The 20,834-nt window shown below is 42.9% G+C and overlaps 1 long non-coding RNA gene across 1 annotated transcript in view; it reads right to left on the bottom strand.

The window, feature by feature from the left end:
- Positions 1-707: 707 nt before the first annotated feature.
- Positions 708-20,834, bottom strand: part of LOC138436920 (uncharacterized) — a 426,009-nt gene continuing 405,882 nt past the window's right edge. Inside the window, exons 6-7 of the long non-coding RNA XR_011255667.1 lie at positions 18,803-18,871; positions 708-809 (exon numbers count right to left, since the gene is read on the bottom strand). This is a non-coding gene — a long non-coding RNA (uncharacterized lncRNA). The remainder of the gene's footprint in view (positions 810-18,802; positions 18,872-20,834) is intronic.

Genomic DNA, 20,834 nt, shown 5'->3' with positions numbered 1-20,834 from the left:
AAGAAAATGAAGGAAGGGAAATGAGTATTTCTGTCTCCTCCACCCCTCGTATATCACAGGCTGGGATTGTGGTGGTTCTATACTGCAGAGGGACATCCGTCACCACTAATCAATACATGGGGTGTTAGTCATGGATGATAAATTTGAAAGGGATTATAACTGTAAACAGTGATCAATAGAGACTTGCTGGAGGAGACAGAGAGGAAAAAGAAACCTGAAAATGTTACATGGTTAATAAAGTAAGGGTGGGGGAGGGTCAGTCTGAAACAAAACTCCAAGGGACCTACCCAGTTCTAGCTCCTTCTCTTAAGGGAGGTGGGATGGAAAGGAGAGTGGATAAATAACCCTCCTCCAGACTCCTGCACAAGGCTATTGCTACTAAAAGGGTGCATTATTAATTTACAGCATATTTGCTGATCCTACTGGTTGGAAGGCACATTCGCGATTAGCATTTGGTTGAAGATACGTTCCTGGATCAGAGCTAGCATTACTTAAAGCCCCCAGAGTATAGTGTGCCCTTTCCCCACTCCCAACCCACCCCTATCCTCTTTCCTCCCTCCTGTCTCTCCTCTTCTCTTCTCCAATGATTTCGCCCCCAGCACATGACTGAGCAGTGCATTCACAAGTGTGACATCCCTCTCTGCAAACAAATATACCCTGAAACCAAGCAAAAGGGAAAAAAAATGCAGGGAGCCTCCGCTGCTCACCCATAGATGAATGGAACTATCCGTCTTGTCACCAGGGGTCGGAGTGAGAGGTTACTCCAAGTCTATACCTTAGCTTCTCTGCTGACGTTTGCAAGGAACTTCCTTAAAAATAAAACAAAATAAAGAGTGAAAAAAAGAATCCTGCCACATCAAGCACTTAGCTGGTCCCTCTAGAACCCTTTCCAGCTCATGTCTTCTCACCACCTTTGGAGTCACAGCTCCAGGCCTGACATATAAATTTTTTTTCCACTGACCTTTTAGTGTCCTTTCTGCCAGAGTGTGTAAACCATAAGCTGATATATGAAGGCAATTTTTAGTGGTGCCACTTGTATCTGAGTGATTGCACACACTTTACGTTTCTGGCCTGCCACCCCTTCCACCTTTCGAAGATCTCTCTATTTTCTTTTAAGGGAACTGCAACAAAGGTGAAAGCAAGTTTAACTGCTTCAAGACTCTGATGGCCAGAAGCACCTGTTTGCAGGATTCATAACTGGCTAGGCCCATCTTCAAAGCTGGAGTCTTTCTTTACTGCTCTGGGGATCAGCAGGGCAGGGGTAGTGGGGAAGAGAGGTTACAGGGGCACCTCGTCCCTCCATCCCACAGCCACAACCAATACTGACAGGCGTCAAAGCTCCAAGCCTTGCTGAAGACTCAGAGGCCACAGAGTCATTGTCTCCATCAGTCCCGACAGCCTGGGCCTCTGGGGACTTCCTTGGCCAGAGCTCAGCAGCAAGGGGGATGCGGTGGAGGAGTAAGTGGGTGTGAAGCCAGAAAAAATATCTGGCTAAACTCCACCACCCAGCCACAGTGCCCTCACCCCCTCAAAAGGCAAGACTGCTGTTTTCCCTCAGCATGGCCACAGGTTCAGTCCTGCTAGGCTCTGAAACATGGCCTGGTCTTAGAAGAGAGATGATAAGCAGCACAAGAGGAGGCAGCAGTCACTATTCATATTCCAGCTGGTTTGGAGGCTACAGAAAAAGTGCAGCATCCACACCACCCCAGGATAGTCCCTGTCCTTGTTCTTACGGTAGCTCCCAAGGGGTCAGGCATCAAAGGAGAAGTGAGAGGACCCCACCAGGTGATAAGGAGCACATGACTAGGGGGGAAGAATAAAAGAGAGTAGGACTGAGTTTGACGAGGTGAATCTTGTCTACTAACATCCTCCATGTAGGAGCAGCATGGCTGAGTGAGTCCTGCAACGGGAATGTGGCTCCAAGTGGAGCCACTTCAAGACCACTCTGCCGCCATGTCATTATTGCCCTTCTATTGCCAACTTTGGAGGATCAGAGTTCGATTTCATTAAGCAGTCCCTCTTGCTGAGACCTGTCTCCAGAAGGCTGAATAAGAATGCCTGCCCACCTCAGGTAAGACCCATGTTCACTCCCAGGCATTAGGCCCCCGTTATACCAAGAGTCTACAAATGTCTAGGCAGCTGATGAAGATACCCTTCACTGAAACACCTGATGACTTAGAAAGACTCTCACTGAGCTTTTCACCTTAAGTCCATGTCCTTGCCTGTGTGTTTAACCATCTGTGGGCAGATCACAGTAATTTCCTACTAACAATAAGACTGTAAGATTAAAAAACTTTCTTAACATAGTATTCAAAATTCTAGCTTAAATTTCTCACTCAAAGTCTAAATTTGAGTGACAAAGAAAGCAAGGGAAAACAGCTAGTGTCTGGGAATGGCCAAATCTGAGGAACATCTGATTTTTGCCACTGGCCACAGAGAAAAGGACTACTGAAACACAGCGGAGATATGCGGCAATTATAAGTTCGTGTAAGGCTGTATCTCCCCCACAATGTCTTTGGGAAGATGTTCAAAACCTGAGCATATATTCGAGAGTATTTCGAGTATGTAAAAATCCTCCATTACAGATGCGGCAGCTGAGAAAAGGATGAGAAGTTAGGGATCAACCAATGGTCAGAACGGCACAGGAGAAGCAGATGGGAAAGGATACAGGCAAGTGGCTAGTAGACCTATGTCTTATGCCAGACCCTGGGGAGGGGAGGGAAGCTCCAAAGAAAGACCCATCAAGCATCCTCTACCAGGACCCTGGCCTGAGTACCTGTTGCAGGAAAAGTGACCAAGTTCTATCCACCATAGGGTCATCTGGTGGTGACCACAGAGCTGGAAAGCCCAAAACATTCCACAGAAAAGAAGTGCTGGGTGCCACAGCCTCTACCTCCTTCCTGGCTGAACACCATCTTGATTGAGGTTTCTAGCTCCAAGGGCTACGGAGGACATGGCCAGTGGTAACCATGTTTGCCAAGGACCAAGAACTCCAAAACAGCAGCAGTACTTCTGGGAGTTTGAGCTTAGGCAACTTCCTTTTCATAAAATGGTGACAAGACTTTGAGAAGTACTCCAGTGAGAATATCGGGATAGCAATGGTGGCAGCCCAGAGTTGTCAATCTTCAAATCCACTGATTTTTTCTGCACCACATGCCACTTCTCAAATAATCTGCCATATTCAGCCTTTCTCAAAAAGAATAAATGGGACTCAGAGGTTGGAAAGGGGAAAAGATGTTCTGTCCTCTTGAATTCTGGCCTCAAATTCTTCTGGACTGTTAAGAATTCTGTACTGTTTGCAGAGTGGCCAGTAGCAAAGGGCAAGAATGAGGAAGGTCAAGAGAACTAAAAGACATTTTAAAAACATCAACTAACGAACAGAGTCATGCCAAAATTAGTTGGAAGATATAGCCTGTGACTTCTTCGTGAAGCCTTGAGCATGTCTTCCCAGGCTCCCATCCATCAGAGTAATGGTTTTGTGCCCTCACTCTTGCCCAGGTGGTGAATCTGACAGTCCTTCCTGCCCATCTCCTCATCTGGCAGGTGGAGAGAGGATGAAGAAGACACTGCTCACACAAAGGCTGTCCTCAGAGAAGTTCAGGGGGAAGTTTCTAGTGGCACAAGAGAAGACACCCCATTCCATTGCTTCCCGAGGTAAGGGGTAATATCAAGGATGCCAGAGGCTTTTTCTAGGTGTTTTGCACAATTTGAGTAAAAATAGGGTGATATCAAAGCAGGAGTTCAAAAGCATCTTGTTCCAGAAGCAAAAACTTTCATTACTTATCACTCCAAAGGGGAAAATCAGCAAAGACCGCTTGTTTCAAAAGTCAGTTCATTCATTCATCATTTTTTCATTCATGTGTTCATTCATTCACTTATTCATTCATGAAGTATTTATTGAGCCCTGCTTTATGAAGGGACCGATGCTAAGACTCAGATAAACATGGTCCCCACCCTATGGAGCTGACAGTTCCCCAAGGAAGTTAGACATTATGCTCATAAATGCACAAGAATATGTGAAATTACTGCTGTAGAAGTATACACAATAGAAACACATGAGGCACTGAAAGCTTATACTAAGGGAAGATAACTGAGTTGAGGGATGGGGAGGATTACCTGAGGAGTAAACAGAGAGACGAGGTTGAGGAGGAGCTATCCAGGTGAATGGGGTTATGGAGTGAGTTCCAAGTAGGGGAAACAACAAATGCAAAGTCCCTGTAGCAGGAGCAGGCATGGCAAGGGTGCTGGTATAGATGGAGGGCAGAGAGAGGGTGAGATGCAAGACAAGGCTGAAGACACAGGCAGAAACCTGCCTATGCATCTGTGGAGTGTCTTAAAGATTGAGCTCTTTACCCTAAAACCAGTGGGAAGCCACTGAGGAGTTTTCCACTGATAGAGCAAGTGACACACCAGAGCTGAAGTTCAAAAACCTCCTGCTGGTTTGCATGTGAAGAAGCAATTTGAATGAGACTAGAATGAAAGGGGAGAGCCAGTAAGGGGATGGTCTCCCAGCTCCAGCAAGGTTATGGTGACTTGGATCAGGGTATTCAAATAATGACAGAGCCAAGTGGATTGACTCAGATGATTTAGGTGGTAATGCAACATATCTGGGTTGCATCAGAATGATTATGGAAGATGAGGGAGGTAAAGGTAATTAGGAATAACTTGTAGTTTTCAAGCCAATGAGAGCAAACTATTTCTCCTAGAAAGCAGAAGTATGAAGCCCTCTGTCATAGGCATATGAATTATTTTAGGTAGAGAGCACTGTTGCTAGAAAGCAATGGAAAGTGCTAGAGGGATGTGCTGGGGACCTACCTATAAAACCACATCTTCTCAAGGATGGCCAGAAGTCCCACGAATCCATGCACAGCCTGTTCTCCCCACACCACCCTCTTCTCCCCTCTCTCTGAATCACTGGTGCAAATCAGACGGCTTGGCACAAAGTAAACGCCCCATCTTAAGAGAGAAGGAGAAGTCAGAAGACCAGTTCCACCAGGATTTATAGGTTTGCCCTTCAATAAGACTCACAACTTCTATGCTTCTCAATTTGAGGACAATAAACTAGATTCATGCTTTCTGGTGCTTCTCAGAAACCAAGTTTTCTGGAGCATCTATGTAGCCACCGGGGTTTGCATTCCAACATACACCTTCCTCCACTTCACTCCATCCCAAACCACCAAATCCTTATCTCTCTTATTGATGTGTTTGCTTAATCGGTTATTGAAAAGGCAGTTGCTTTCCTATGGGGAGAAAAAAAAAATGTTTCCCAGAAAAAGTAAGAAAACACTTGTCCCCAAGACAAGCCTCAGATCTCTAAACAGAACAGAGATTCTACTTGGGGTTCCTAAGGGTAAGGACAGTAAACATCAGGAAGGAGAATCTCCTAGGTGCTGCCTCTCCACCACGAAGTAGAGGCGTCCATGGCATTTCAGGCTGTAAAGAATCTGCCTACAAAGTAGGAGGCCCAGGTTCGAACCTTGGAACAGGAAAATCCCCTGCAGAAGGGAATGGCTACCCACTCCAAAATTCTTGCCTCAAGAACTCCATAGACAGAGGAGCCTGGCAGGCTGCAGTCCAGTTCAGTTCAGTTCAGTCACTCAGTCATGTCCGACTCTTTGCGACCCCATGAATCGCAGCACGCCAGGCCTCCCTGTCCATCACCATCTCCCGGAGTTCACTCAGACTCACATGCATCGAGTTAGTGATGCTATCCAGCCATCTCATCCTCGGTGGTCCCCTTTTCCTCCTGCCCCCAATCCCTCCCAGCATCAGAGTCTTTTACAATGAGTCAACTCTTCACATGAGGTGGCCAAAGTACTGGAGTTTCAGCTTTAGCATCATTCCTTCCAAAGAAATCCCAGGACTCATCTCCTTCAGAATGGACTGGTTGGATCTCCTTGCAGTCCAAGGGACTCTCAAGAGTCTTCTCCAACACCACAGTTCAAACGCATCGATTCTTCAGCACTCAGCCTTCTTCACAGTCTAACTCTCACATCCATACATGACCACAGGAAAAACCATAGCCTTGACTAGACAGACCTTAGTCGGCAAAGTAATGTCTCTGCTTTTGAATATACTCTCTAGGTTGGTCATAACTTTTCTTCCAAGGAGTAAGCATCTTTTAATTTCATGGCTGCAGTCACCATCTGCAGTGATTTTGGAGCCCCCCCAAAATAAAGTCTGACACTGTTTCCATTGTTTCCCCATCTATTTCCCATGAAGTGATGGGACCAGATAACATGATCTTTGTTTTCTGAATGTTGAGCTTTAAGCCAACTTTTTCACTCTCCTCTTTCACACTCACCAAGAGGCTTTTTAGCTCCTCTTCACTTTCTGCCATAAGGGTGGTGTCATCTGCATATCTGAGGTTATTGATATTTCTCCCAGCAATCTTGATTCCAGCTTGTGTTTCTTCCAGTCCAGCATTTCTCATGATGTACTCTGCATAGAAGTTAAATAAGCAGGGTGACACTATACAGCCTTGATGTACTCCTTTTCCTATTTGGAACCAGTCTGTTGCTCCAGGTCCAGTTCTAACTGTTGCTTCCTGACCTGCATACAGATTTCTCAAGAGGCTGGTTAGGTGGTCTTGTATTCCCATCTCTTTCAGAATTTTCCACAGTCTATTGTGATCCACACAGTCAAAGGCTTTGGCATAGTCAATAAAGCAGAAATAGATGTTTTTCTGGAACTCTCTTGCTTTTTTCCATGATGCAGAGGATGTTGGCAATTTGATCTCTGGTTCCTCTGCCTTCTCTAAAACCAGCTTGAACATCAGGGAGTTCACGGTTCACATATTGCTGAAGTCTGGCTTGGAGAATTTTGAGCATTACTAGCATGTGAGATGAGTGCAATTGTGCGGTAGTTTGAGCATTCTTTTGCATTGCCTTTCTTTGGGATTGGAATGAAAACTGACCTTTTCCAGTCCTGTGACCACTGCTGAGTTGTCCAAATTTGCTGACATATTGCGTGCAGCACTTTCACAGCATCATCTTTCAGGATTTGAAATAGCTCAACTGGAATTCCATTACCTCCACTAGCTTTGATTGTAGTGATGCTTTCTAAGGCCCACTTGACTTCACATTCCAAGATGTCTGGCTCTAGATTAGTGACCACATCATCATGATTATCTCGGTCGTGAAGATCTTTTTTGTACAGTTCTTCCATGTATTCTTGCCACCTCTTCTTAATATCTTCTGCTTCTGTTAGGTCCAGACCATTTCTGTCCTTTATCGAGCCCATCTTTGCATGAAATGTTCCCTTAGTATCTCTAATTTTCTTGAAGAGATCTCTAGTTTTTCCCATTCTGTTGTTTTCCTCTATTTCTTTGCATTGATCGCTGAAGATGGCTTTCTTATCTCTTCTTGCTATTCTTGGGAACTCTGCATTCAGATGCTTATATCTTTCCTTTTCTCCTTTGCTTTTTGCCTCTCTTCTTTTCACAGCTATTTGTAAGGCCTCCCCAGACAGCCATTTGCTTTTTTGCATTTCTTTTCCATGGGGATGGTCTTCATCCCTGTCTCCTGTACAATGTCACGAACCTCATTCCATAGTTCATCAGGCACTCTATCTATCAGATCTAGTCCCTTAAATCTATTTCTCACTTCCACTGTATAATCATAAGGGACCTGATTTAGGTCATACCTGAATGGTCTAGCGGTTTTCCCTACTTTCTTCAATTTGAGTCTGAATTTGGCAATAAGGAATTCATGATCTGAGCCACAGTCAGCTCCCGGTCTTGTTTTTGCTGACTGTATAGAGCTTCTCCATCTTCGGCTGCAAAGAATATAATCAATCTGATTTTGGTGTTGACCATCTGGTGATGTCCATGTGTAGAGTCTTCTCTTGTGTTGTTGGAAGAGGGTGTTTGCTATGACCAGTGCGTTTTCTTGGGAAAACTCTATTAGTCTTTGCCCTGCTTCATTCTGCATTCCAAGGCCAAATTTGCCTGTTACTCCAGGTGTTTCTTGACTTCCTACTTTTGCATTCCAGTCCCCTATAATGAAAAGGCCATCTTTTTTGTGTGTTAGTTCTAAAAGATCTTGTAGGTCTTCATAAAACCGTGCAACTTTAGCTTCTTCAGCGTTACTGGTTGGGGCATAGACTTGGATTACTGTGATATTGAGTGGTTTGCCTTGGAGACGAACAGAGATCATTCTGTTGTTTTTGAGATTGCATCCAAGTACTGCATTTCGAACTCTTGTTGACCATGATGGCGACTCCATTTCTTCTGAGGGATTCCTGCCCACAGTAGTAGATGTAATGGTCATCTGAGTTAAATTCACCCATTCCAGTCTATTTTAGTTCGCTGATTCCTAAAATGTCGACGTTCACCCTTGCTATCTGTTGTTTGACCACTTCCAATTTGCCTTGATTCATGGACCTGACATTCCAGGTTCCTATGCAATATTGGTCTTTACAGCATTGGATCTTACTTCTATCACCAGTCACATCCACAACTGGGTACTGTTTTTGCTTTGGCTCCATCCCTTCATTCTTCCTGGAGTTATTTCTCCACTGATCTCCAGTAGCATATTGGGCACCTACTGACCTGGGGAGTTCCTCCTTTGGTATCCTATCATTTTGCCTTTTCATACTGTTCATGGGGTTCTCAAGGCAAGAATACTGAAGTGGTTTGCCATTCCCTTCTCCAGTGGACCACATTCTGTCAGGCCTCTCCACCATGACCTGCCTGTCTTGTGTTGCCCCGTAGGCATGGCTTGGTTTCATTGAGTTAGACAAGGCTGTGGTCCTAGTGTGATAAGATTGACTAGTTTTCTGTGAGTATGGTTTCAGTGTGTCTGCCCTCTGATGCCCTCTTGCAACACCTACCATCTTACTTGGGTTTCTCTTACCTTGGCTTGGGGTATCTCTTCACGGCTGCTCCTTACCTTGGATGAGGGGTATCTCCTTACCGCCACCGTTCCTGACCTTCAACGTGGGAGACCTCCTCTAGGCCCTCCTGTGCCTGCTCAGCCACCGCTCCTGGGGTTGCTCCTCCCGGCTGCCGGCCACCGGCCCTGGCCTCAGGCGTGGGTGGCTCTTCCCAGCTGCCTCCCCTGGCTTCGGGCTTGGGGTGGCTCCTCAAGGTCACTGCCCCTGGCCTCCAGAGCGAGGTAGCTTCTTCTGGCTGCCCCTGATCTGGGACGCAGGGTAGCTCCTCCCAGCCACCACCCTGACCTCGGACACCGGGTGTCTCCTCCTGGCCGCCCTGTCTCCTCCTGGCCGCCACTGACCTCGGACGTGGGGTAGCTCCTCCCAGCCTCCGCCACTGACCTCGGACTGCAGGGTGTCTCCTCCCAGCCGCTGCCCCTGACCTTGGACATGGGGTAGCTCCTCGCGGCCGCCTGCGCTTTGTGGGCCGGCTCGCAGCCGCCAAGTGCAAGGCTATAGTCCATGGGGTCGCAGAGTCGGACACGACTGAGCGACTAAATCTTAAAAGAGAATCTCCTAGATGATGGCTCTCCACCAAAGGGGATTAAAACACACACACACCTCCGAGTTTCAAGCAGCTGCCACAGCATCATTTCCCTCAGAAAAAAACACTCCCTACTGTCTGCTTTCCATGACCTTCCAGGTGCCACCACACCTCACCCTTCTGGTTGCCCTCAGGCCCTCCCATGGCCCAGTGAGGTAAAGGAGATGTAGTTTAGATAAACTGTAGTCTTCTTCTGCCCCTCCTTCCGTGGCCCACTGTCTCATCTCCCCAGCCTCTCCAGTTTTTAGGAGAAAGGTTTCATTACTGAGCACAGCCAGGAGTCAGAGGAGCCCCTGATTGATGCTGTCAGTCAGATGAAGAGCTCTTGTGGCAGAAACTGTCTTTTCTTCATTAAGTTTGAAAACATGCCCACAGGCTAGTTTGTGATCTGCTCATCAATAAATGGAAATATACTGAGAGACCCAAATTCATGCCAGGCTTTGGTCAAGAAAGGATGTACCCCTTGTCAATTTGCTGCCTCAAATAAGAATTCCTAAAATCCCCTGTCTTCCCTCACCTCAGCCCGAGGTCTGAGAGGCCGGGGGAAAGAGATATCACTTTTGATGTGAGGCTCTCCTTGAGATGTGCCATCCCTGTAACTGCCTCCCATCTGTGGGACAGAAAGGGCTCCCATCTCTGATTCTTTCCAGGACCATCTGGGGAATGGGTCCAGGAAGAGGGGATGCTGGCAGAGCTCTGAGTATGTCACCAAGGCATCTTCTCAGCACAGCCTCCAGGGACTCCAGGAAGGCTCAAGATAGTAGGGACTGGGTTTACCAGGATGCTCAAATGTATGTACAGAATGCAGGACAAGAGGCAAGGACTGCTAACAGGCTAGTATAGAATGAAGAGAGAAGGGAAGTAAAAAAGGGAGTGGAGGGGAGGAAAGAAAATACTGCTCAGAAAAGCCAAGCAGGATGTCCCTTACCCTACCCTAAAATTAAAAAGAACTCTACTTTCTGCCATCAAAAGCAAGAGAACAAGAGAGACCAAACACAAAAAACAATGACAAAAAGAGCAAGCACCACAACTGCCATCAAGCCAACAGGCATTAGCTTAAAAGCTCTAACCTGTGGGGTTTTAACAATTAACTTTTAAAGTGATTTGTTCACCAATCCACCTTGATTTCATTATGTGGGGTAATGTCAATATTGGCAGGCTTTTCCTAAAATTCTGGCTGTGCAGAGATAATGCCATCAAGGCTGGGTGCCTGGGCCATGGGGTGAGGACAGGGGTAGGAGGCTGTTCTCACATTGTTTGGCTCACGATTTTCATTTTCTTGCGTTTTTTTTTTTTTTTTTTTCCCTTCTCATCACCAGACTTTGCTCTTTTCCTTGCCAAAGAGCGTTACTTCTCATTGAATTGCAGCCTCTGGTGGCAGTTTCACAGACAGGCTCAAAAGGCAGTGGTGACTGGCTGTCCAGTCTTGTCCCTGAACACGTTACTTCTCAATTTCTCCCAATTTCATCTAGGAATTTTGAGGTCTCTGCTGGTGTTCATTCAAAAAACATTTTATGTCAGGGTTTTGTAAATGTCTCTTATATCATTTTATTTAACAATTTTTAAGAGCCAATCTTCATGCATCATTCATTCATCAACTAATTCACTCACCATGAGCCACAATCTCCATCCCCTTGTGTGGAGATGAAAGAGGGAAAAGTATTTCAAAGCATTAATGGGGGCACCATGGAACATGGAGAGCATCCTACTAAGATCAGAAGATCAGGGGAAGCCTCCCACATGAGGTGGGACTAGAGGTACATCTGAAAAGAGCAGGACATAGCAAGGAAGAGTGTAGGGAGCTGGAAAAGGAGAACACAGGCAATAGGAAAACCATGTCTAAAGGGCCAGAAGGCAGAGAAGCAGAACATGATGTCCTTGAGGAAATATCATAGGAATAAATTATGTTAATACAGTACTTACTCTTTGCAAGACCCCATGGAGCACTTCATATATATTATTTCATTTAATGTTCAGAACAACCCTGGAAGGTATGTAGTGTTGTTACTCTTAGATTCAGATAATCCCTCTAGTATTTTATCTAAGGGAACTTTTTCTTGTTTCTCTCTAGAAGTTCCCCTACTCCCATTAAAAAAAAAAAAATAGAGAAAAGGCATAAGACTTTTTTTTTTTAATATAAAGGATACTATTGACCTTGCTTCTACCCAGAATTTACTAAAAGAGATTGGATTAGCCCTACAGCCTAAAACAACAACAACAAAAAGGAAACAACATATATTTTAAAAACCGGTTTTCAAAACCAGACATCAGACATGGCAGGTCAATGATCCCTGAGAGATGCTCCTACCATTGGCCCAACTTATCTTCCTGGAGAGAATTTCCGGGTCACAGTGGAAGGCGAGGGATCCACACAGAGCCCCACGGTCTCCCTGAGTTGAAGACACAGAGCTGAGAGTCATGGAGATAATTGAGTTTTCAGAGCAGAGTAATAGAGATGAAAAAGATGTACAGAAGGAGAATTCTGGAAATCTGAAGAAGTCTGGGCCCTCTAGTGTTAAGCTGAGTACTGATCAGCTAAAGTGTATGAGGAAACTATCCAAGACTGGGGCTGGGGGGCGGGGCGGGCTGTGGGGGTGGGCAAAATGGGGCCAGCAGGGGGAGATCATTAGAAAGAATTAGAGTTGAAAAGAAACAGTACCCCCTTCCATCAGCCAGAGTGCAAAAACCTAATAATTATACAAAGAAGAATTTTGCTTTAGTAGTAGGGAAAATTAGCCCTAGAAGGAGAAGGAAATGGCAACCCACTCCAGTGTTCTCGCCTGGAGAGTCCCATGGACGGGTGAGCCTGGTGGGCTGCCGTCTATGGGGTCGCACAGAGTCGGACATGACTGAAGCGACTTAGCAGCAGCAGCAGCACACTACTCTAATCCTGCCTAATAAATCATAGAAACAAGACGTGAAGGCTCAAACTATTCTCAAGTAGTTTAAAAATGTCCCAGAAAATAAAGCTCATAAATATTTAAGGATATACTAAAATATATAACACCAAACAAGATAAACCTCTCAGTACCTAGTATCCAACTCAAAATGACCAGGCATGCAAAGAAGCAAGAAAATATAACCATAGTTTGCTGCTGCTGCTAAGTCACTTCAATTGTGTCCGACTCTGTGCGACCCCATAGACGGCAGCCCACCAGGCTCCCCCGTCCCTGGGATTCTCCAGGCAAGAACACTGGAGTGGGTTGCCATTTCCTTCTCCAATGCATGAAAGTGAAAATTGAAAGTGATTAGTAGAAGAATAAATTAAAATTGACTCAGAATTGATACTGACAATATAATTCATAGACAAGGACATTAAAAGAATTGTTGAAACTATATTTCATATGTTCAAGAAGGTAAAGGAATAATTTAGCTTGTTAATTGAGACATGAGAGGTATAGACAAGGCTCAAATCTAATTTCTAAACATAAAAATGGAGATAAATACATACCAGATTAGATTAAGAACAGATTAGACATTGCAAAAGAGAGCATTGGTAAACTTGAAAATATAGCAATGGAAACTTTCCAAAATAGAAAAAATAAAAGAACCTGTGAACTGGGAGACAGGATGAATATTCATGTTATTTAAATCTCTGAAAGGGAGAGAGACATAAGATTATAAGAGGCTGAATATTCATGTTATTTAAGTCTCTGGAAGGGAGAAGGACATAAAATAATATTTTAAAAGAATATTGGCTGAAAAATATCCAAGTTTGATGAAAATTATAAACCACATAACCAAGAAGCTCAATGAACTCCAAGCACAAGAAACATGAGGAAAACCACACAAAGTCACATCAAATGTCTTAAATTCAATGATAAAGAGGAAATCTTAAAAGCAGCCAGGGCAGGGAAAACACATTACATATAGAGGAACAAAGATAAAAAATTGAAACAGATTTTCCCTTGAAAGTGATGCAAACTAGAACACAATGGAGTGAATGGTGAGAAACTGTCAACAAGTAATTCTTTACCTAGTGAAAATGAATATTTTTTTCAGACATTCGAAAGGTAAAAGAATTCATTATGAGTAGACTTGCGTTATAAAAATATTAAAAGAACTACTTCAAGCAGAAAGAAAATGATAGCAGATGTAAATCTGAAGCTGCACAAATAAATGAAGAGTGCTAGATAAATATTAACTCAATGGGGGAAAATATACTTTTAAACATATTATTTAAATTACTTTGAAAGATAATTGACAATTTAACAAGAAGTAATTAAGCACTTTGTTAGATCTATACCTTACACAAAAATAAAATTTATAACAACAGTAGCACAAATGCCAGGAGGAGAGAAATAGAAGTATACCACTGTAAAGCTTTTGTGCTATAGCTAAAGTGGTATAATACTACTTAAAGGTAGATTGCAATGAATCATCATGTGTACTATAATCTGGGCGTTGTCTCATGTTCACAGGAGGGGCAATTTTGTGGAGGAAGTCCATAGGGGAGGCAGAAGCACATGATACAGCCAAGATTCATGGTGAAGTGTATACAAGGTACAGTATGGCTATAGATATTTTTTTCCTCTATCTTTCATTAGTGCATCTGATTTCCAAGAGAAACAGTTCGTTGCAATTTGACAATGGTAGGGCCACATATCTTTCATTCCTTGATCAAATTATAATTTGTTATACTGTAGGTGAACTTTATTTATGTTTCACAATTTAAAGCTGATAACATGTGTCAGTTCAGTTCAGTCGCTCAGTCATGTCCTACTCTTTGCAACCCCATGGACTGCAGCACGCCAGGCTTCCCTGTCCATCACCAACTCCTAGAACTTACTCAAGCTCATGTTCATTGAGTTGGTGATGCCATCCAGCCATCTCATCCTCTGTCGTCCCCTTCTCCTCCTGCCTTCAATCTTTCCCGGGATCAGGGTCTTTTCCAATGAGTCAGTTCTTCACATCAGGTGGCCAAAGTATTGGAGTTTCAGCTTCAACATCAGTCTTCCAATGAACACCCAGGAGTGATCTCCTTTACAATGGACTGGTTGGATCTCCTTGCAGTCCAAGGGACTCTCAAGAGTCTTCTCCAACACCACAGTTCAAAAGCATCAATTCTTCGGTGCTCAGCTTTCTTTATAGTCAACTCTCACATCCAACATGGCCACTGGAAAAACCATAGCCTTGACTAGACGGACCTTTGTTGACAAAGTAACGTCTCTGCTTTTTTTTTTTTTTTTTTGTCTCTGCTTTTTAATATGCTGGCTAGGTTGGTCATAACTTTTCTTCCAAGGAGTAAGTGTCTTTTAATTTCATGGCTGAAATCGCCATCTGCAGTGATTTTGGAGCCTAGAAAAATAAAGTCAGCCACTGTTTCCTCATCTATTTGCCATGAAGTGATGGGACAGGATGCCTAACATGTGTACTTGACCTTAATTCTTATGGTTTCAAATTCTCTCCCTTTGGGAAGGTAGGAGGCAGGAGAATGTATCTTGAAATACATTATTTTAAGAGAGTAAAATCTTTCAGGAAGGTTTTTTTGGGGAGGGATCTCTATTGTTTGATTTCAACAGTTCAGATACACAAAAAACAAGTGGCATAAAATCTGCATGGGCCTAACTCTGACACTGGTATCGTATCTGTTCAATGCCAAGCCCCTGAGGGAAATATTATTTCTATTTTAGTAGGTCTGGACAAAAGTTTAAAGGCTTCTGTCCTCCCAAACCAGATGACAATATGTGGGTTAGGTATTTGGTTCAGATTCAACCTCTGACTTCATCCTGACTTCATCCTGAGCAGGTGAGGTCTGCTCTTGAGACAATGACATTCTACTAAAGCTGCTACTAGAATATTCAGCAGAATTTCCCCAAGGAGCAGCCAGTACCACTCCAAAAGGAATCCTGTGGGATTTTTCATTACCTAGAACAATAGTAATTGCTGTTGACAGACAGAAGTAACTAGAATGATAGGGCAGGTGCTAGATTATTGGATGCAGAGTGCTGTGTATTCTTCTATTGTTGAATGTAGTGTTCTATAAAGGTCAATTATGTCAAATTAATTGATGTCAGGTTAGCATTGTTTGGGCCTTCCTTGTGGCTCAACTGGTAAGGAATCTGCCTGCAATGTGGGAGATCTGGGTTCGATCCGTGGGTTGGGAAGAGCCTCTGGAAAAGAGAAAGGCTATCCACTTCAGTATTTTGGCCTGGACAATTACATGGACTGTATAGTCCATGGAGTCGCAAAGAGTGGGACTTGACTGAGAGACTTTCACTTTCTTAGCATTGTTTAGTTCTTCTTTATCCATATTGGCTTATATATGTATATATACGTGTATATATATATGTGTGTGTGTATATATATATGTCTATATATGTTATATTATTAAGTGAGTGAAGTCACTCAGTCGTGTCTGACTCTTTGTGACCCCATGGACGGTAACCTACCAGGCTCCTCTGTCCATAGGATTTTCCAGGCAAGAGTACTGCAGTGGGTTGCCATTTCCTTCTCCAGGAGATCTTCCCAACCCAGGGATCGAACCCAGGTCTCCCACATTGTAGGCAGATGCTTTACCATCTGAGCCACCAGGGAAGAGCCCTATATTATTAAGAGGAGGTGCTAAAAATCTCTGATAGTCACTCTATGTTTGTTTTTTTCTCCTAGCAGTTCTATCAATTTTTTGCTTCATGTTTGGAAGCTGTTATGTTCACAATATTAGGTGCGTAAATGTTTAAGATTGTTATGTCCTGTAGATGAGACGTATGTGCTAAGTCACTTCAGTCATGTCCGACTCTTTGTGACCCCAAAGACTGTAGCCCACCAGGCTCCTCTGTCCATGGGATTCTCCAGGCAAGGATACTGGAGTGGGTTTCCATGCCCTCCTCCAGGTAATCTTCCCAATGAAGGATAGAACCTGGGTCTATCATGTCTCCTGCATTTGCAGGCGGGTTCTTTACACAAGCACCACCTGGGAAGCCCCATAGATGAGGACACTGCTTTATTAAATGAGCCTCTGTATCCCTAATGATATTCTTTGATCTGAAATCTAATCTTTCTAATATTAGTATAGCCACACCAGCTCTCTTTAGATTATTTTAAATATGATTTATCTTTTCCATCAATTTACTTATATTTATGTCTTTCTATTTAAAGGAGGTTTGGTTTCTTGCAAAAAGCGCATAGTGGACCTTACTTTTTTTTATCCACTATTTCCAGTGCTATGACCATTTACATTTAATGTACTTTTTGATACAGTTGAGTTTAAATCCACCATCTAGCTATACATTTTATATTTGAATTATCTGCTTTTCTTCCCTCTTTCCTTTTTTTCTCTCTTCTATGGATGAAGTATTTTTATGATTCCATTACATCTCTGTTGTGATTGCTATGTACAGGTATTTGTTTGGTTATTTTAATGGCTGCCCAGCCTATCAACATGACCATTTTGATTAATTTAATTATTCAAGTTTTTAAAAAGCCCAGCTATTTAATTAGCTGACAAAAGGAAAAGTTGAACTGAGATCTATGTCTACTGAAAATATATTATCCATACATCTATTCAAATAAACGTAAATGCTATTAAATTCTACTTGAGGCCAAGTTGCCCCAAGCAAAGAACAGTTAGTGAGTTTGAGATGGGATGAAGAAAATGAGGGCAGAAAATGCAACTATCAATTAAGTAAGAGATCTACTATGTGCGCAGCACAGAACCTTGACCACAGTTCTATTTGGTAATTGTTATCCAGTTTTACAGATGTATAGGTAGGATTTAGATGAAAAAATTACTACACAGGTTTACAAAGTAACGCAAACAACAAAAGAGGAGAAGGTTCCAGAAGTTGGATTTGTCTGGCCTAAAGCCCACATACAAACTCTAGCTCAGAAGACCTCCAGATCTGGACAACCATCAGAAATGATGTCCCCATCATCTAATACTGTATCTGCTTATCATAAAATTAGTGCTCAGTAAGTACTGATGGAATGAATGGATAAGGTAGAGATGTGATAACAAAGATGGGTTAACATACTGCCTACTTCATGAGGATGTCTCAAGGGTCCTAAAGATATCCAATCACAGAGTTATCTCCTTTTACAAAATGCTGTCCCACCTACCCAACCCCCTTCCCTCTTTAGCACACCACACCATTTTTTTTTTTTAGCAGATACTTAAAATTTTTCCTTTCCATAGAAGAAAACTTCTGTATGTCTAATCTACAGAGGAGCCAATAAGGACTTTTTTCTCCAAGACTGGGATGCATTCTACTAATAATGTCTTAGTTGAAACAAAGAGCAACTTTTCAAAAGTTAGGGATTAGCTCTAGATATAAGCACATTAAAGGAATCTACAGCCACATTCTGGTCCTGATCTTATACCATCTGAAACAGAAAAGCCATAGATGGGGAATGGATTTAGTCCAGGCTTAAACTCAGTAGTACTTTTTAAAAAATTTTTATTTTTAATTGGAGTATAATTCTTTACAATGCTGTGTTGGTTTCTGCTTTAAAACAACATGAATCAGCCATAAATATACACATATCCCCTCCTTCTTGAGCCTCCCTCCCAGCCCCCATCCCACCCCTCTAGGTCATTATAGAACACTAGGCTGAGCTCCCTGTTCTATATAATAATTTTCCTCTAGCTATCTATGTAGCACTATTTGATAAGGAGGCAGAGCTACTTAATCAGGATTAAAGTTCTATCTTCAAACCACTTTAGGATTGATTTTTAAAAGGTGATGTGAATTTTCATGTGAACTAATAGAGTCATCAAAGACATTCCCCAATATTGCCATAGAGCCTACCGCAAGATCCCTGAGAGAGCATAAGCGGTAAAGACGGGATCTAGGCCTAGTCTTGATCCAGCAATAGGAGTATTTCAGGTCTCCAAAATCAGGCTGTGAGCATAAATCAAGTGAAAGTGAAAGTTGCTCCAGTTGTGTCTGACTCTTTGTAACCCCGTGGACTGTAGCCCTTCTCCAGGCAAGAACACTGGAATGGGTAGCCATTTCCTTCTCCAGGGGATCTTCCTGACCCAGGGATCGAATCCAGGTCTCCTGCATTGCAGGCAGATTTTTTAGCTTCTGAGCCACCAGGGATTAAGTAGGACAAGTCAGGCTGTTGGAGCTGGCCCCTGTGAGCTCTCTGTCTCCTTTCTAGGCTCATGCCCCCATTCTCAAGATCAGATACCAGCTATAAACCATGTTCTCAGAGAATCTATTCATGACAGTGATTTGTAGAGCCATCTCAAACTAGGATCTCAGTGCATAAAGATGACCCACCTGTCCAGTCAGGTGCTCCTCTTTGCCCCGGATTATAGCTTGAAGACTCAGAGCTATAAATAAGATTATTATTTTTAATAAAAAAGCAATCATCTCTTACCTTTAAATAGTACTTTCAACTTATAAAATGCTTTCATTTCCATTATTCCATGGACACAGCCAAACAGACCTGATAGCAGGGCAAATATAAAAAAAAAGCAAGAACTATTAAAAACAGATAAAGTTACCTTGAATACAAACACTGAAAATCCAAGAATAGAAGAAAATCGAAAACTAGAAATGTAAACCTATAACCACGGCCAAAAAGGAGAGAAACAAGTGGATCGAGAACCTACAGAGCAAAACAGCATACAAATTGGAGCAATCAATATGAATCATAAGAAAACCAAAGCTGCAGATCAAAATCTAAACCACACCAGCCAATTCTCAAATAACCACTTACATCTCAGGATACAGGAACAATGTAATTTCTCTGAGACAAATCATTGACATTAATTACCTGCAAAGATATGGTGAACACAGAGCCTCTATTTTATTCAGGTAGCAAGATTCTGTAAACAGAAATCTTAACTTAACCAGCGTGTCTATTCTTGCATTGTTTTTCTAATTTTTTTCTAATTCTGACCCAGGTTCAAAATAGAGTTCAACTCAGCATACCCACTCTGTAGACTCCAGTCATCAGCAACACTTAACTAACACACACTGTTGAATGCACATGTCTCTGAGCCTTGTCCCTTTAATAATACCAAATGATTGCTATTTTATTGACTATAATAGCCTTTTATAAATATAATAATAAAAATATATAATAATAATAGTATATATATTATATATAGTAACATCGTTTATAACTCTGAGCCTTCTTACTGGGATCAAGGGCAGAGGGGAGGATCCATTTGGAGTGCATCATCTTTATCTGGTTTTCAAAATTCAACAAGATGTTTGTCTTATATTAAGAGCACACATTAGTCTAACTGCTTGTAATGATTAGAAAGGAATAGTGACTTTCTGTCCCTAAGACCTGTTCTGGCGGGGGTCTCTGAGGACCATCAACTCACAAAAATGTTCATTCTAGGACACTTGGACTCTCCAAAATTCAAACCCAAAAGTCAAATTCAATTTGTTCCAATTAAAATGAGAGACAGCTCAGCCTGGAAATGAGCCAGAAGTCAAGTTATTATATAATGGTAGTATTATCCAGCTTGCATTTGATAAATTTAAACAGGCTGTCAATCAGTAGTTGACTGGTGCCCCTCGGTATGCTAACAAAAGGATAGGATGATCTCTATTGGATTTATCGATATTTGTTCATGTGAACTTCTATAGTCTCCAAATGATTGACCTTTGATGCTAATTTGACCAACCTAGATAGCATATTCAAAAGCAGAGACATTACTTTGCCGACTAAGGTCCATCTAGTCAAGGCTATGGTTTTTCCAGTAGTCATGTATGGATGTGAGAGTTGGATTGTGAAGAAAGCTGAGCGCCAAAGAATTGATGCTTTTAAACTGTGGTGTTGGAGAAGACTCTTGAGAGTCCCTTGGACTGCAAGGAGATCCAACCAATCCATTCTGAAGGAGATGAGCCCTGGGATTTCTTTGGAAGGAATGATGCTAAAGCTGAAACTCCAGTACTTTGGCCACCTCGTGCAAAGAGTTGACTCACTGGAAAAGACTCTGATCCTGGGAGGGATTGGGGGCAGGAGGAGAAGGGGTCAACCGAGGATGAGATGGCTGGATGGCATCACTGACTCGATGGACATGAGTCAGTGAACTCCGGGAGATGGTGATGGACAGGGACTCCTGGCATGCTGTGATTCGTGGGGTCGCAAAGAGTCGGACACAACTGAGCGACTGAACTGAACTGAACTGAACTGAACCATTCTCTGGCTAGTTTGTTTGAATGGTATGTAGCTTTAGAATTGGAGTGATCTATGCAGTGAATAGTGAAAGTGCAAGTCGCTCAGTCGTGTCCAGCTCTTTGCGACCCCATGGACTAGTCCATGGAATTCTCCAGGCCAGAATACTGGAGAGGGTAGCCTTTCCTTTCTCCAGGGGCTCTTTCCAACCCAGGGATTGAACCCAGGTCTCCCGCATCTAAGGCAGATTCTTTAAGCTGAGCCTCAAGGGAAG

The sequence above is a fragment of the Ovis canadensis genome, chromosome 3, assembly GCF_042477335.2.
Source record: "Ovis canadensis isolate MfBH-ARS-UI-01 breed Bighorn chromosome 3, ARS-UI_OviCan_v2, whole genome shotgun sequence".
In the NCBI taxonomy this organism is placed as follows: Eukaryota; Metazoa; Chordata; class Mammalia; order Artiodactyla; family Bovidae; genus Ovis; species Ovis canadensis.
The sequence above is the reverse complement of the archived record's forward strand: the minus strand, read 5'-3'. Positions and strand labels throughout refer to the sequence as shown.